Below are 15903 nucleotides of genomic sequence, written 5' to 3'. Positions count from 1 at the left end.
GAAGGGCGCTGAGATCTGCTGTGCACCTGTGCCGCACAGTCCTTCCCAAATATACATGTGTAGCTTTTGGGTTTGCCAGTTGATGGAACTTATCTGCACCAAATAGCCTTCCACGGGGGTGGTGCCGATTCGCACTCCCACCCACAGCCGGTACAGCCTAATCACAAGTGGAACAATCAGAGCGGAAAGTAGCAACCTCTGGTTTCCAAATGTGAGAGAGCCAGAGGGCTCAGTCCTCAAACCTCGTCTGTTCTTTGTTGATGTCTTCAAACCATCTCAAAGCTGACACCTTCTCCAGCCTGGGCCTTTTCTTTGAACCTCAGGTTTGCATATCCCACTGTCTCTTAACTGCCTCCAGTGGGATGAACTCTTGATATTCTACCGCAACCTGCTCCTCCCACTGTCTTCCCATCTCCTTCCAGTTGCTCAGGCCACAGTCGTTGGTGTTGTCCTTGACGGCTTTTTTTCTCCTACGCAATCCCTCTGGTCCACAGTGCCACCATCTCTTGGCTGGAGTTCCTCAGTAACCTCCTGAGTAGTCTCTCTGCTTCCTCTCAGAATATGTCCTCCATGCAACAGCCAGCATGAACTGGTGAAAATGCAGTCCAGACCCTGTAGCTCCTCTGATCAAAACCCTCCAGCGCCTCACAGCTCACTCAGAGTAAGGACCTCAGTCCTTATCATGACTCAAAGAACTTGTCACCCCCACCCTCTGACTTCATTTCCTGCTCCCCACCCCCTTTACTCAGTGCCAGGAAGCCCGCCTGGATGCTGTTCCTCCAATATGCCACATAGGAGCCCACCCCAGGACCTTGGTACCTTCTGTTCTTTCTACCAGGAAGGCTCTTCCCCCAATCACCACATTGCTTTCTATTTCCCTTTCTTCAGGCTTTTTTCCAAAAGTTACTGTCTCTATGAGGCCTTTTTTGACTGACAAGCTTGAAAAAATTGTCACCAGACCACTACCCTAGCCCCCTTTTCTGCTTAATTTTTCTGCTTAGCATCTATCACCATTTAATGGAAAATACTTCATTATAAATCTTTTATTCCCATGAGGATAAACAGTTATTTGTTGTTGGAGGTGGTTCTAAATATTATGGTTATGAGGGTGTTAATAATAATATAAGACTAGCATTTATTCATCAACTACTATCCGTCAGCCACTGGGCTAAGTGACTTACATATTAAGAACCTCACAGAAGGCCAGGCACTGTGGCTCATGCCTGTAATCCCAGCACTTTGGAAGGTTGAGGTGGGCAGATCACCTAAGGTCAGGAGTTTGAGTCCAGCCTGGCCAACATGATGAAACCCCATCTCTACTAAAAATACAAAAATTAGCCAGGCATGGTGGCAGGGCCATGTAGTCCTAGCTACTCGGAAGACTAAGGCAGGAGAATAACTGGAACCCGGGAGGTGGAGATTGCAGAGAGCCCAGATCGCAACACTGCAGTCCAGCCTGGGTGACGCAGTGAGACTCTGTCTCAAAAGAAAAAAAAAAAAAGAACCTCACAGCAACCTAGTAGGTGAGCACTGTTACTCTTGTTTTACAGGTGAGAAAACTGTGCCCTAGAGAAATTAAGTAACTTGATTCAGGTTTCATGGTTAAGCGGAACCTGGGTCGTAACAGTCCACTTCCAGAGCCTGTACCTTCAACCACGGCTCTACTGCCTCCGCTAGGAGATGGCCCGAGGACATTCTTTAGCTGACTTCCACTTGCTTTTTGCCCCCTGCAGTCCACCCCTGTCTCCTGCTTGGTCATCAGTGATTTCCATGCCATCCCATGTCATTGGACCAGTTGTGTGTTTTTAATAGGAGTTCTCATCTCAGTTTCTCCACAGCTTTGCCAATTCTGCTCTCCCCCTCCTGTCTAAATACCCTCCTCCCTTGGCTTCCTGAACGCCACTCTCTTCAGGTGCCATCATCCCTTTCTGGCACCTCCTTCCTAAGTCTTCAGGTGTTCCCTTTCTACCTGCTTTCTACGCCTCTTAAGTGTTGGAGTTCCTCATGGCTTAGTCTCTAGACTACTTTGCTTCTCCACCTAAGTTTTTCTGCTAGATGATCTCATCCAAACTCACAGTGGTTTAATGGACCCATGACTCCTGCATCCATGTCTCTAGGCCAGACCTCTCATCATCTTCGGGCCCGTGTCTCCAGCTACCTACTCTGCAGCTCCTTTGGGGTATCACAATATCACCTGAACTCAGTATGTTCAAAGCCAAAGTTGTAACCATCACCATCCCACCAAACCTCATACCCAAGAATCCCCATCTCAGCCATTGGCGTCATCTGGTTATCCAAGACAGATGCCTAAAAGTCATTTCTTGAAGCATTTCTCTCCCTCTTCCTCGGTATCTAATGTGTCACCAAGTCCTACTGATGCAATCTCCTCAGTGTCTTTCGAATGCTGCACTCCCTCTCTCCAGGCCCACTGTCACCATTCTAGTCCTAAAACCCACCTTCTCTCTAGGAGCCACAGCTTCCCTGGCCTTCTTACGCCTCTTCCAACTGTTCCCATCACCCCGTTCTTTTCTTTAACAGCATTTTTTACGTATAAAAATAGATATTTATGTGATTATGTCATGAATGTCTTTTATCCCTAAGAAGCACTATGAGAGCAAGAAGCTTCCTGGTTCTCCCCGTTCAGTCCTCAGCTCCTAGCAGCACAGTGCCTGGCGTATAGTAGATTCTCCATCAGCATTTGATTTGTTGAATGAAAAACTTAGATGTATTAAATGACAAACTGAGATCAAGGGAGAATGAAGAATCAATCAGAAGCAGATAGAAAATGATGCTGTGTGGTATGGCAACATCATGAATGGACTGTTACTGATAATACACACTGAGTCATCAAAGAAACATTAACTTGTAATCTCTATTTTAAAAGGAAGATACATAAATATAGAACTAAATAAACAGATCTCAGTAAGTAAAGTTTCAGTAAGCAAAGTTTTAGAAGGCAAAGAGAAATGAAGTTCACATCATTTCCCAGTAACACAAATACATATTTTCCATCCAATTCTGAGGACAAAGACAACACCTCCTCACCCATCCATACCAACGGAGGCTGAGGTAGCACAGATAATTGAAATTACAGTGAAGAAGGAAAGGGGCTGATTGATTTGCCTGCCATCTCCTTTCTTTAATAGTGGAGGAATTGCCCCAAAAAAAGGCTAAAAATGGGCAACAGGAAAAGGGAGAAACAGTAAGAATCTTGGATAATCTTCCACTAGATAATTAAGACTTAACTGGGTCTGTTTTGATGTGTGCACATGTTTCTGTACATGGAAAAGGATGAACCCACAAATATTATAAATGCCAATTTCTGAAGGCTTTTGGAAAATGTAACCCATAGCATATGGTATCAAATTAATTTGGGGTTTTACTTGTCTCAGTCTGATTTGGGCACATTGAATTTTGAGATAATAGTTTGGCATCCATGTTTGCTGAGTGCTTGTTGTAAGTTTCTCAATTTCACAAAAATTCTCTGAGGTTAGAGGATGCATGGTGACCCTCGTTTGGCAGATGAGGAGGTAGCGGCACAGAGCCGATCAGTGGCTCGCCTGGGCTCTGGCAGGAACTCCTGGGCAGAGCTGCTGAGACCCAGGTCTACAGACTGTCACTCTGGCTTCACTATTTCTGCCCTTCCTTTGAGCACTTTTCTAACTTTTGTTCTGTTTCTTGCCACTTAATGCACCTGTTTCATCATGCTGCCTGTCACAGTTAGAGGAAGGAATTTAAAACAGAATGGATCGTATTTGACAGTAAGGAGCTGCACAGCTGAATTCCATCAAGACAATGTGCTTATAGCCCCAACGGTATTAAAACTTTCAAATGATGCTTTATCACAACTTCCCCTGGGCTGCATGTGACAAAGGGGTGCTTAACCAGGAGGGACATCTCTCGTTGCTTGTGGGGGCAGGTTGCTGTTTTTTGCCCACCTCTAAAATCTCCTAAGAGCACTCAATTCTGCTTTTCCTCCTTAAAGCCAACAACTATACAATTTAATGTTGAACAGCTGTTTCTCCTGCAGTCCAGGTGAAATCTGAGGTATCAGCTAATTGTGCTAAAGTTCCCAATAAAGAAGTATTCAGAAGGTGTGGATCACCAATTACTTCTTGGCCGAGCTGTGAACTAATAACTGGTAGCAGTAGATACTGTACTCAGATGCCACATGAAATGCAAAAGATTCTACACTTTATTCCATAAAGCATGGCTATAGGACATTGTCTACTACTTAAGTAACTAATATTTAAATGTTTATAGATTTTTAAGTGATTTCTTCAACCTTCCTTTCTCACCCTGTTTCTAGATCTGATGCACAAAGGAAAATAATAATACAAAACCCATAATCTATTCATTGTGTTGTTGCGGTAGATCGAGTTACATGCTGCACAGCACAAGACCTTCTTTGCACTTCTTTCAAGCAGAATTATTGCTGTATATTCACTCTGAACTGAGAGGTGAGGATTGAACTGTGTAGTGCCTCAGAAAATATCAAGAGTTTTAAAACATTAGTTTTGAGAGATTGAAATACATAGAAACTCGGAATGTTTGAATGTCAGCCCAGACATTGGCAGGCTTCCATTCAGATTTCGTCGTGAGTAAAATGTGTACTCAGTGACTAGGTTCAAGCCCTTCATAGTTTATAAGCAAATGTCTCTGCTTTTTCTAGATCATTGCAAAAAAAAAAGAATAAGAAGAAGAAAAGAAAAGAAAAAAAGAAATAGGTTAAGCAAATTTTGTGGTGGTGCTTATGTGTGCACGGACATGCATGAGGCCTCCGCATCTTCCAAACTTGGAAAGCATATTTTAACAGCACAAATATATCTACATGTTTGATCTACATCAGAGCCTCTTTTTTTTCCCTCTTCCTTGCATGCTTTTTAATTATATAGTTTAAATGTTTTAACTATTAAATCTGTTTGGTCTTCAAGCTGTAAACATCACACGCAGCTAATAAGCTTTAGGAAAGAAAAGGAAATTGACATTTAGTATAGAGGTTCTACAAAACCAATGAAAAACTATGCAAATGAGCTATGGAACAGACAGATTTGCATATCCTCCTTGATTTCATGATGATATTCTCAGCATGAGCCTGGCAGCCTTGCCTTTTTACCTCTTGGGATGATGCATGTACTGGTGGTAGAGCCCTGCAGGGTCAATTTAACAAGTGTAACATTGTGATTTTCCATGCGGTTTCTCAGAACCACTGAGCAAAACGCAGCAATAACCAGTGACAGAGGAAATCGATTTTTGAAGTAAATACTTTTGGAGGAGGGGAAGAAGGTACATTCCCTTCATATTTAATGTTGCCAAAGTTAGGTTGAACAAGTTTTTATATTAGTGCCATTTGGCATTTCAAAATAAATAGATTATCCACCAGTTCCACCACTCTCTGGATACCCTCACATGTTTACCACCAAAACTCCTGCGCAGAGACTGGTCCTCTTTTGCAAACTACTTTTGGCTCCCCTGCGATCTCTCATCAGAAAAGCAGGCTAAGGAATCTGCTTTTGCTCCCATCCTGTTAGAATGATAAATAGTAGCCTAATGGCCAAGTTGTATACTTATTTAATCCATCGTCTGTATTGATAGTTTATGATGTCCTGGGTATGAATACGCGAAAGCATAGTTGCATAGTGGCGAAGAAGGATTTTGATATGGTCGAGATCTGGATTTGAACTCAACCCTGACAGTTCGCCGTGCCTTAGTTTCTTGCCCATAAATGGGGGTGATGAGATAGTTGTGAGAATTAAATGAGAGACTATGCAAATGGTTATCACACTCCCTGGAAAATAGTTAAATACCTAATAGATAGCATCACTATTTTGAAATGCTTTCAAAATTATACTTCAGTTTTACTTCTGCAAAATCAAAGTAGCTTTCTTCAGAAAAAAAAGAAATGAACTTCACCCCTAAAATGTACTTGGAGAATTTTAGAGGGTCTTTTCCAAGTTGTTATAAAGCACTTCTGAAGTAAATTTGCCCATTTCTGCCCACACCAATCTTATAACATTCCAGGAATAAAATCTGCACTCGAGTTTAAAAATAAAATGGGTGGAACAAACTGAATTAGAAGTCCTTGGCAGACATCCCCCCCAAGCAGAATGTTCTCTCAATTGGTGGTATCGCAGTAAAAGAGATGTATATTTTTTAGTCTGCCCTTCCTCCCTGATAACTTTAGCCAGTTGTATTTCTCTATTCTAAAAACCTGGTATGCTTGGATTTAATCTCACCACTCCTTCTATCTATGGTCCTGCTCCTACCCCCACACCCACTTCCCCCCAAAAACCCCCACATCCGCCCAGACCCTCCTTCCCAAGAAAACATGGAGGCGGGCTGCTCTCTGATACCGTATATGTGCATTCCGGACTGTGCTGAGGAAGGTCATAGAAACATGAGAAGGCTCTGCTGTTTTCAGTTGTAAAGACTGCCAAGAAAGAACAACAAAAAAAATCTCAAATGCATTCACATTTCTCCCGCCTCTTTTTTCTTCTGTAAACATTCAACCCTTTTTAGAGAGGCTTTTGATAATGTGTTATCCCAGCAAACACCACGAACCTTGGATGTACGCAGTACTCCCTAATCCCATAGGAATGACTCAGTCAAGAGAGTTAGATAAAATATGGTTGGCAAGATTGGGTGGAGAATCTTGTTACTACACGCACACGCACACACACCAGCAGCACCAGCCACTGCACCCCTATCATCGCCATAGAAATTATGTAAAAACTAGACATTCTCCTCTCCCTTACACAGTCAGTTGCATCTTTCCCAAAAATGGAAGGGGAAAAAGCTTTCTTTGGCTGAGCCATATGCAAAAAATTATGGAACATCTGTGTAAGTAACAACATACAACAAGACAAATTATTGGTGGTAAAAGGCAAAGCCCTTGTTTCAAAAACATGTCTGGAAATAGTGTGTATACAGAACCTTCCTTTGTGCTAATTACTCATAATAGCTGTCAGCTTTGTGTACCACAGGCTGGGCTGTTAATAACTAGTGGTCGGAATACGGTGTTCTTTTTCTTTCCCTTTCTTTTTTTTCCTAGCCTTTCTTCCCTCTTTCCTGCCTTCTTTTCGTTGTTGTTGCACAAATCATATAGCCTTATTCTAATAGTTACTGGAAGACCAAATCAGAGATGTGGGGGATTCAGGGACTCGCGACATCTTGGAGTATACTAGTGGACAAATGCCGCTGTGTCACCCCTGATGGGGCCGTTTTCCTCCGACACTTGTCTGAGGAGTGCAGGGACCTTTGGGGTCCAAGCCATGTATCAGTAAACTTCAGAATTTTGTTCCTAACATTTAACTCTATTCTCAGTCTCAACACCCGCCACAAAAATAATGTCACTCCAGGCAAATTTAGTCGCTTACGGATTCTGAATCTCATTGTGATTTTGCCTGAGTGGCAAGGTTTTCAGGCACGTGTACTTAAAAATGTGATGTGGTAGAATTTGCCTCCAGCTAGGAATCCACAGACTTGGATTTGAGCTCCACGTCCCACAGTCACCATGTGATCTTCAGAAAAGAATCTCTGAACTGCCTGTGTCTCCATGCCCCCATTTGTCAAGAGAGAGGCAGTAATACCTGCCTGCGGTTTTTATGTGGATCGAAGAGGCTAAAACTCATAGAAACACAGAGTGCTTCTATGATAAGAGAAAACTCCAGCCAGGCTCAGTGGCTCATGCCTGTAATCTCAGCATTTTGGGAGGCTGAGACGCGTGGATCACCTGAGGCCAGGAGTTTGAGACCAGCCCGGCCAACGTGACAAAACCCTATCTCTACTAAAAATACAAAAATTAGCCAGGTGTGGTGGTGGGCACCTGTAATCCCAGCTACTTGGGAGGCTGAGGTAGGAGAATCACTTGAACCTGGGAGGTGGAGGTTGCAGTCAGCTGAGATCACACCACTGCACTCCAGCCTGGGGGACAGAGCAAGACTCTTTCTCAAAAAAAAAAAAAAAAAAAAAAAACCAACAAAAAATACTCTGATGCCATTGCTGTTTTTTTGTTTTTTTTTTTTATGCTAAAAGGGCTCCAAACATCCTGTTATCACCCATTGTCAAATTTCTGCATATATTTTGCAGTGCCAGTGAGAAACTTGGGGTCTCTACAGTCAGTAAGGAAAAAGGAGTTTGAAAGAACTAAGGGATCTCTCTCTATGGGGAAGAAATAGTAGGGCAGAGAGTTTAAATTTAGGGTTTGGAGGGAATGATGCACCAGGGCCACCGCATAGCCCTCATGTCTCCTCTCTTCCGTGTCCTCTCTGCCGCCATCACCTAGTGAGGAGGGAACAGGTGCAGGAACAGGTCGCCAGGGTGTCCAGCAGGTGACCTCCCCAGCCCCCTATCCCCGCAGCCCCCACTGCTCCACTGGCAGCCTGTGTCCCAACCAAACCTTACTCCACATTGTAATTCTAATGTTCTCTGCACGTTCATTGCCATGTTTCCCTCCATCTGACCCAGCCCGTCAAAATCCTTCCTCTACCTCAGGGCCCAGCTCCCATCCCCTCTTCCACAAAGCCTTCTAACCACAAACCCATTAACCTCACCCCACTTGGGGCTTCCAAGTCCCTTTATTATTTATGGTTATGAGAAAGTGTTACAGTCGGCCTGGTGTTGTGTAGTGAGTTGTGTGAATGTGTTAGCAGAGCAGGTTGGCCCAGCATGTGATGGTTGACTATTAGCTGGAGTGAGCCAGCCTGGGTTCAAATCTCCCTGTGGCATCAGCTTGTGCTGTAATTGGAGTAAGTACTGAACCTCTCCCTGTCTCCTTTCCTCATTTGCAAACTTGGCTTAATAATGATAGCTACCTCAAAAAGTTGCTGTGATAATTAAATGAATGTCAAGCTCTTATAATAGTGCAAGCACTTAAGAAATATTATGTTGGTGCAAAAGTAATTGTGATTTTGCCATTACTTTCAATGGCAAAAACCACAATTACTTTTGCACCAACCCAGTATTTGCTATTAAGAGTCCTTGTCGGCCAGGCATGGTGGCTCGTGTCTGTAATCTCAACACTTTGGGAGGCTGAGGCAGGTGGATCACCTGAGGTCAGGAGTTTGGGACCAGTCTGGCCAACATGGTGAAACCCCATCTCAACTAAAAATACAAAAATGTGCTGGGCATGGTGGTGCTTGCCTGTAATCCCTGCTACTACAGAGGCTGAGGCAGGAGAATCACTTGAACCTGGGAGGCAGAGGTTGCAGTGAGCTGAGATCGCACCATTGCACTCCAGCCTAGGTGACAAGAGCAAAACTCCATCTCAAAAAAAAAAAAAAAAAAAAAGCCTGGTCTTTCAGAGACAAGAGGCCATGTCTTGTCCATGTTTTTATGCCTTGCAGCCATATTTTACATATAGAAAAGACCCAGTCCGTGAACATTAAAGTCAGTATCAGGTACATTTATCAACATAAAATCTGTTCCTTTGAATCAGCTCAACAATAAAAGAGTGTAGCTGAGCACCCCCTCCCACGGTCCCATCCCTCCAGTCACTGAAAATCTGTGAGAAATTTTTATAGTGTTTCAGAACAGAGATTTCAAGACAACCCTAGAGCCCTATGGAATACATTTTCAATCATCTTTCTGCGTCTGCTTTCTTTTTTGGGTGCACACAGCAGACACTGGTGACGAGGCATGTGCCTGTATGCACTGTTGTTTTATAGAAGCTGAATGAAAGCCTGGGAGTTGTATCTGCCTGAAAACTTCCATCCTGGCTTCTAGAGCTCGACACCTGAAACCCTAGAGGCAGTTGAGGTCACTTTGAAAACGGAACTCTTGATGTTCTGCTCAAACTTTAGAGGCATTAACAACACATCCGGCAAATGGAAGTGTGGAAAAATCAGAAACGAGGACCACTCTGTGTTAAGGGTTTTGTCGTCATATCATGTGTGTGTTGATGAACGTGTGTGTGTGTCGTGTGTGAGTGCATTTAACCTTCATGCAATAAGAGAGTAGTTTTCCACTTAGACCCAGCCAACTCTCTGTAAAATCTACCTCCATGATTCTAATTTTGCTCCCCCCGCCGTGGGCAAGTTGGCAATGTCTGAATGTCTGAAGTCATTTTTGCTTGTCACGACTGGGGAGGAGCTACCAGCATCTAGTGAGTAGAAGCCAGGAATGCTGCTAAGCATCCTGCAATACACAGGACAGCCCCCACCACAAAGAATCATCCAGCACAAGATGTCAGCAGTGCCAAGACAAACCCTAGTTTACCTTAACCTTAAAGGAGCAATTCGCATGCCTGGGAAGGGATGTCTGCCACATCTGTACTGCAGAGAAGCATGGCCCCCAGTCAAGGACATGGAGAGTTCCATGTCTGGATCTAGACCGTGCCCATCCACAAAAATGCCTCCTGCTCTTCTCCAGCATACAATCCAGTCCATGAGAATAGACTTTATTGGTGGGGGGCGGAGCTTTAGGTGAGCGACACTGAAGGGCTTGCTCTGAGCTTGGCCTCTGCTGGCAGATTATTTTCTGGCCAATTTAATCTCAATCCTGCCTCTACTTGTTTTTTTTTTTTTCTTCCCCCCAGTTTTTGGATCTTATAGTTCCACAAGACAATATACATCTAAGAGACGGGGGAAAAGGTTAAAGCAGCAAGGGGATGCTGGATAGAGGGAGAGGGAAACAAGAAAGAAAAAAACAAGACGGAGAGACAGAGACAGAGAGAGATGTACAAATGGAGGCTGCTTGGTTAAAGTGTCCTGGAGTTTTCAGCAAGAGACTTTGCTGCCAGTGTCTCTCCATTCTTCTCTCTGCCTCTCTCTCTCTCTCTCTCTCTCTCTCTCTCTCTCTGTCTCTCTCTCTCTCTCTCTCACACACACACACACACACACACACACACACACACTCGGCCCCACCACCACACACAGGCCAGGTGGCTCTGCTTACATACATGGCTTGGCGCTTTTACTCCTTGGCTAAGACCATTTCACACATGAACAACACAGCCTCCTCCTAGAGATTTGTCATCCATCTGCTTGCAGAAGAGCTGTCTGTTTCCCTCTGAAAACTGGTCCAATCAACATTTTCCTTTGGCCAGGGTAGCTTACCAGCAGCTCCTCCATAAGGTCCATAATTACAATTTCTCATTCTCATTTGCCTGGCTGGCTTCACCCTTCTGTCCTCTCTGCACCTTCCCACAAGTGCCCCACCCTCTCCACCAGCCCTCTCCTCCTTTTGTGTTAAGAAGCCCTGTCAAAATGAATGACAGAATCAACTTCCTTTTCCCAAAATGGCTCATTACTCATAACTTTCAAGCAATATTGCCTTCTGTCCTCAAAAGGTTTGCAGATTTTTTTCCCCCAACTGATCCCCTTTCCAGAGTGAAATAGCGGATGCATGCCTTGCCTAGCACCCTCTCTAAGCTCTGCCTCTGTAGCAGTATTGTGGGCCAATATGCCACCGAGTCTTTCCTTGTGATCTGCTTCAGCCTGTCTTGTGCCATATGCTTGTGGCAGACAGTGGTTAATATCAGTCTGTGAGCATCTTGAGGCTAACTTTGAAGTCTAATTCTAGTGTCATCATGCTTATAGGGTGCACACTTTGTTTGTTCTAGAACAGAGGGTCATTCTGCTGTGGGATGTGGAACACTAACCTTGATATTGCAGCCGTGTTTGTGGTTGAGTGAGGGAGCAGGTGATGGGCATAGGAGGGAACCAAGCCCTGAGCCGTGTTTCAGGGATGCTCTGTCCCATCCCCTTTCTCCCAGATGACTTCTTATTCTTAAATTTCGAATAGTAAATAACACAGGCAGGAGGTAGGATAGCATGAGAACTTAGGAAATCTACCCATCTCTTTGTTATTTATAAGATAAACGTGTACACTGAAGCTTTAGGGACCCAGATTACAACTGAATTGTTTCATAAATACATCTGAAATCTGCCATTTTGAAGGAAAAAGTAAAACCTGAATAATGATTAAGAAAGCATAGAGAATCCGCAGGCTCTAAGGTGCATGAATAATGCCTTTCCATGGTTCACTACCAGGTGACCTGGACCTACAGCTAGCCTTCAGTATATTATGTTGGGAGCATTCCCAAACAGTTAACGGGTAAAATGCTTTCAAATTCTCCTTTACTGAAAGGCATTTTAAAGTAATACACTTGGGTGAGGAATACAAGTGCCTGGTGGGATACTTTTGGTAAATAACTTGGCATAGTGGGATGAAGCAGGGTCTACTTTTTCCCAAATGTGAAGTTAGTAGCTACAGAGGGGTCCTGAGACAGAAAGCATTTGTAAATATTAATCTGTGCTCTGTTTCACAGAATCTGAAATCAGGCATCTGTGCATTTTAAAATATGAAAGAACTAGGAGATCCAGTACTTGGTAGCATTTTAGAGGGAAAAAAGGCCATAGCTCGAATATTGCTGTGATTTCAGTTGGCTGAATTTATGTGTAAAGGGCATGTTAGGGAATAGTCTGCAAAGATACCAGAAACTGCCATTCATGGAAGGCCTTGAGTGCAAAATGCAACAGTCACTAGTTCTGACCCAATGCCATCGGATGGTTTTGGAAGGTCCTCAAAGGAGACACAACACCAGCAGTGACATTGCTTCCAGCCCAGGCAGGCTGGAACTGTTCTGAGTCTTCCTGAAGGTTCTGAATGGTCCAACCCTTGGACTTCTTCAGAGAGTCATGGAGCACCCACATTTCCTTTGCCCCTGAAACACTTCTCTGTTTCCGTCTTCACCTTGACTCCTAATCTATTCAGAGATCTCAGCTGATCCTCTCTTTCAAAGCCAGGCCCAGTGAGATCTTCCAGAAGCTTACTTCAGCATTCCTTCCGCCGTCATTCTGGATAGCAGGGTAGACAGAGAGAGCAATGGAGAATTCCAGTTGATTCCCTATAAAATGGCCACTTGGTTGTGGGGCATGAGCTGGTCTGTGCTTGTTTGTGCCTGGCAGTGTACACACTAGAACACTGGGCAACCCCGGACATAAATCAGCTAGATACTACTATTATTAAATAGCCGAAGGTTTGCCAGTGCAGCCTGGGGCAAAGAGAGAGGGGTAAAGTCAGGCACCCAACAGACTTCTCCATAGGAAACCTCTCCTCTGCTGTGATTTTCCAGATGAACTACGTAAATGGTTCCAAATCACCGAAGGTTTGTGCACACAGGCTCCACTCACATGCATGCACACACCCGGCCTGTGTGCTTCCTCCCTCTTGTCTCTTGAACCCGTAGCTCTTGATTCTGCCTGTAGGAGCAATGATGTTGTAGCAACCATGACAAAATAAACAAAATCAGAAGGCAGTTCCAGACTGTGCCCTGCCACCTGCCCTCTATCTACCTTAGACAGATCATGTAGGCCTACTGGGTCTTGATAAGACATGGATTTTCACACCTGCTCTTCCAGTCTTATAGGATTACCTGGAGGATCATGTGATGCCAAGGATGTAAAAGTGCTCCGAGGGGTGAAAAGGACTTTATATAGTAAATTCTTACAAAGCGCTGTAGGCACAGCCATAGCTCCTAAAACTAGCATTCTCATAATGTTAGTCCAATCCGTAAGTTTCATTTGCTTCAAGCAGCTCAGATAGACACTCTCTGAAGAAAAATGATGCATAAAAACCCCACTGTTTGTGATCAGAATAATCAGGTACCACTAAATAGCCCTGCATGTGGATGCATGATACCAGCAGCCTCCAACTTGCTTCTCCAGGAGCCCTGTACTTAACTTGGAAACCCCTTTATTTAACTTCTGTCCACTCACAAAGCTTCACTTTGTCTTCTCTCCTGTCCTGTCCTCCTGAGGTTAACCCTTGAGAGCCTGTAATCGAGACTAGGCCCTGCCCACCCTAAGTCACCCTCCCCTCTCTCTAGGCCTCCACCTCACTAGGGAGCGACATTGCAGCCAGTGGCAAGAAGCTGCAAAATTCTCTCATCTGTAAAGAGAGCCCCTAAAACCCCAAATCCCAGACCAGTAGAGGAAACCATTGCTGCCCTAATATCACTTGTTACAAATCTTCGAGCCCATGGTATCTGAGATGTTAGGAGCTAGCATTCCTTGTAATTAAATCGCTGGAACATCCCAAGGACCCAGTTCAGGGGGGTTGGTTGTTTGACTGATTGATGGCAGCATCTCAGTTATTTAGGAGATTTCTGTATAGAGGAGTGACTGAAAGGAAAAGAAGATAACCTTCATTTATATCATGAGATCTTGCTTAGTAGAAGGCTGTGAGGATGGGAACAAAGTGAAATCATGAAAAATAGCCTGATGCAAAAAGACAAAGAATAATTTCAGGGCCATTGAGATCACACTGGAACAATCACTGAACAGAGCCAGCACTACAGTTTTCAGACCTGATGGCTAACAAGTGAAGCATATTCAGAGATAGGCATGTGATTATAAAGACTCCCCCTACCCCTGGCGCTCTATTCCACTAATTATCCATTTATGCCAAATGAATTCTAGAGTTCCCTTTCTGGAATTTCTTACCTGAATCAGTCCAGATATGACAGTTCTATTTTTTAAAGCACCTTACTGAAAATAAAGTGCTTTTCAGTAGTAAACCTTTAAGATTCCTGGTTTCCCTCTGACTTGTGAAAATATGAAAGAACTGAAATTGGACCACATTGGCCCGGGTTAGGAAAACATAGATGGCAGAGATAAGGTAGATCAAAGAAACATCTCTCTGTGGGTGAAGGAGTTCCTGGTTGTCATGTGTCCATTATTTGTAGTATTTTCCCCACTTGAGGAGGCTGTTGTGAAGGGCAGGATGCTTCGCTGAGTCTTTATTGTAAGAGGCATAGGTGTGTCTTGGGTGGATTCCAGTTCTCAGGTTGATTTGCTTGACAACTCTTAGGCAGGAACAATTAATACTGCTGCCTCTCAACTAGCTAGGGAGATTTCACTGTGGAGGCAGAAATTGGATTCACTGAGGCAGAATTGCCAGGGCTTGACACCCTTCACGCCTCTCTTTTCCAAGTCTCTCTCCGAGAAAGGGTGAACTTTTCAAGTCAAAGAGCAGGGACATAAATAGATGCAGTTATGGTTGTCTGCAGAGGATCCATTCACTTAAGGCAAAGGTCTTAGAAATTACAGAAGAGGAGAAAGAACAGGAACTATTGTGGTACCAGGATGGCTGGAGAAGAGAAAGTGCGCTTACTGTGCACAGCTTCCTTTCCCTCACCTGCGCCACCGTGAACCCACCTGTATCTTTCTGCTGGCAGAAACATTTGCTCAGTGTATCGCCAGAGTACTTGAGTGTCTGATATTTCTCAAGGTAGAATCTACCTCACCATCTCTGAAACCTCAAAATGTGTGGCCCTCTTGAAGGATAACAGTTGGCAGCAACCTAAGGCTGTTCTGCTCCAACTTGGAATGAAGAGGAATATGATATGGCCATTCTTCTTAGCACAGACCCCCCCCCCCAAAAAAAAAAAACCCTTATATACTTCAGAAGATGAAGGTCTTACTTCTTACTGGCTTTGCACCAGGTCCTGGGATTGGCATATAATAAAAAATGCATATGCAGTGACCATGAAATGGGCTTAAAGGTCAATCTTGGCTGCCAATCATGGCTAAACTGCATTGTATTCCATGTTTTTTCCATATTGTCCCTGCAGTGTACATATGCATGCACAGTCACGGCCCCTGCACACTGTGTGCACACTCACACCTGCACATGTGTATGGATATACACCCCTTGCACATGTACTTGTATGCACACTCACCCACACACATGCATTTGTGTGCACTCACTTCTGCACACCTATTTGCATGCACACTCATCTCCCACAAATATGTATGTGTGCACACTCACGCCCCCTACCACCCACCCGTGTGAAACTCTGCACCTGCTTGTCTTTACCCTCACCCTTGAACCTGTATATAACCTCATAAAGTAGGAGGAAGCCCAGTGTTGAACTCTACAGCCTTTTACATTCAAAATAGT

General features: G+C 44.1%; 1 protein-coding gene across 1 annotated transcript in view; it reads left to right on the top strand.

Annotated features, from left to right (window-relative positions):
* Positions 1-15903, top strand: part of ATXN1 (ataxin 1) — a 454497-nt gene that overhangs the window by 322177 nt on the left and 116417 nt on the right. The window contains exons 6-7 of the transcript XR_001004122.1: positions 4310-4460; positions 4673-4841. The gene's annotated coding sequence lies outside the window, so the exon portion shown is untranslated. Of the gene's footprint in view, positions 1-4309; positions 4461-4672 lie in introns of the transcript that reaches the window.

The sequence above is a fragment of the Colobus angolensis genome, unplaced genomic scaffold, assembly GCF_000951035.1.
Source record: "Colobus angolensis palliatus isolate OR3802 unplaced genomic scaffold, Cang.pa_1.0 Scaffold6, whole genome shotgun sequence".
NCBI classification, from domain to species: Eukaryota; Metazoa; Chordata; class Mammalia; order Primates; family Cercopithecidae; genus Colobus; species Colobus angolensis.
This window is presented reverse-complemented; position numbering and strand designations above follow the sequence as displayed.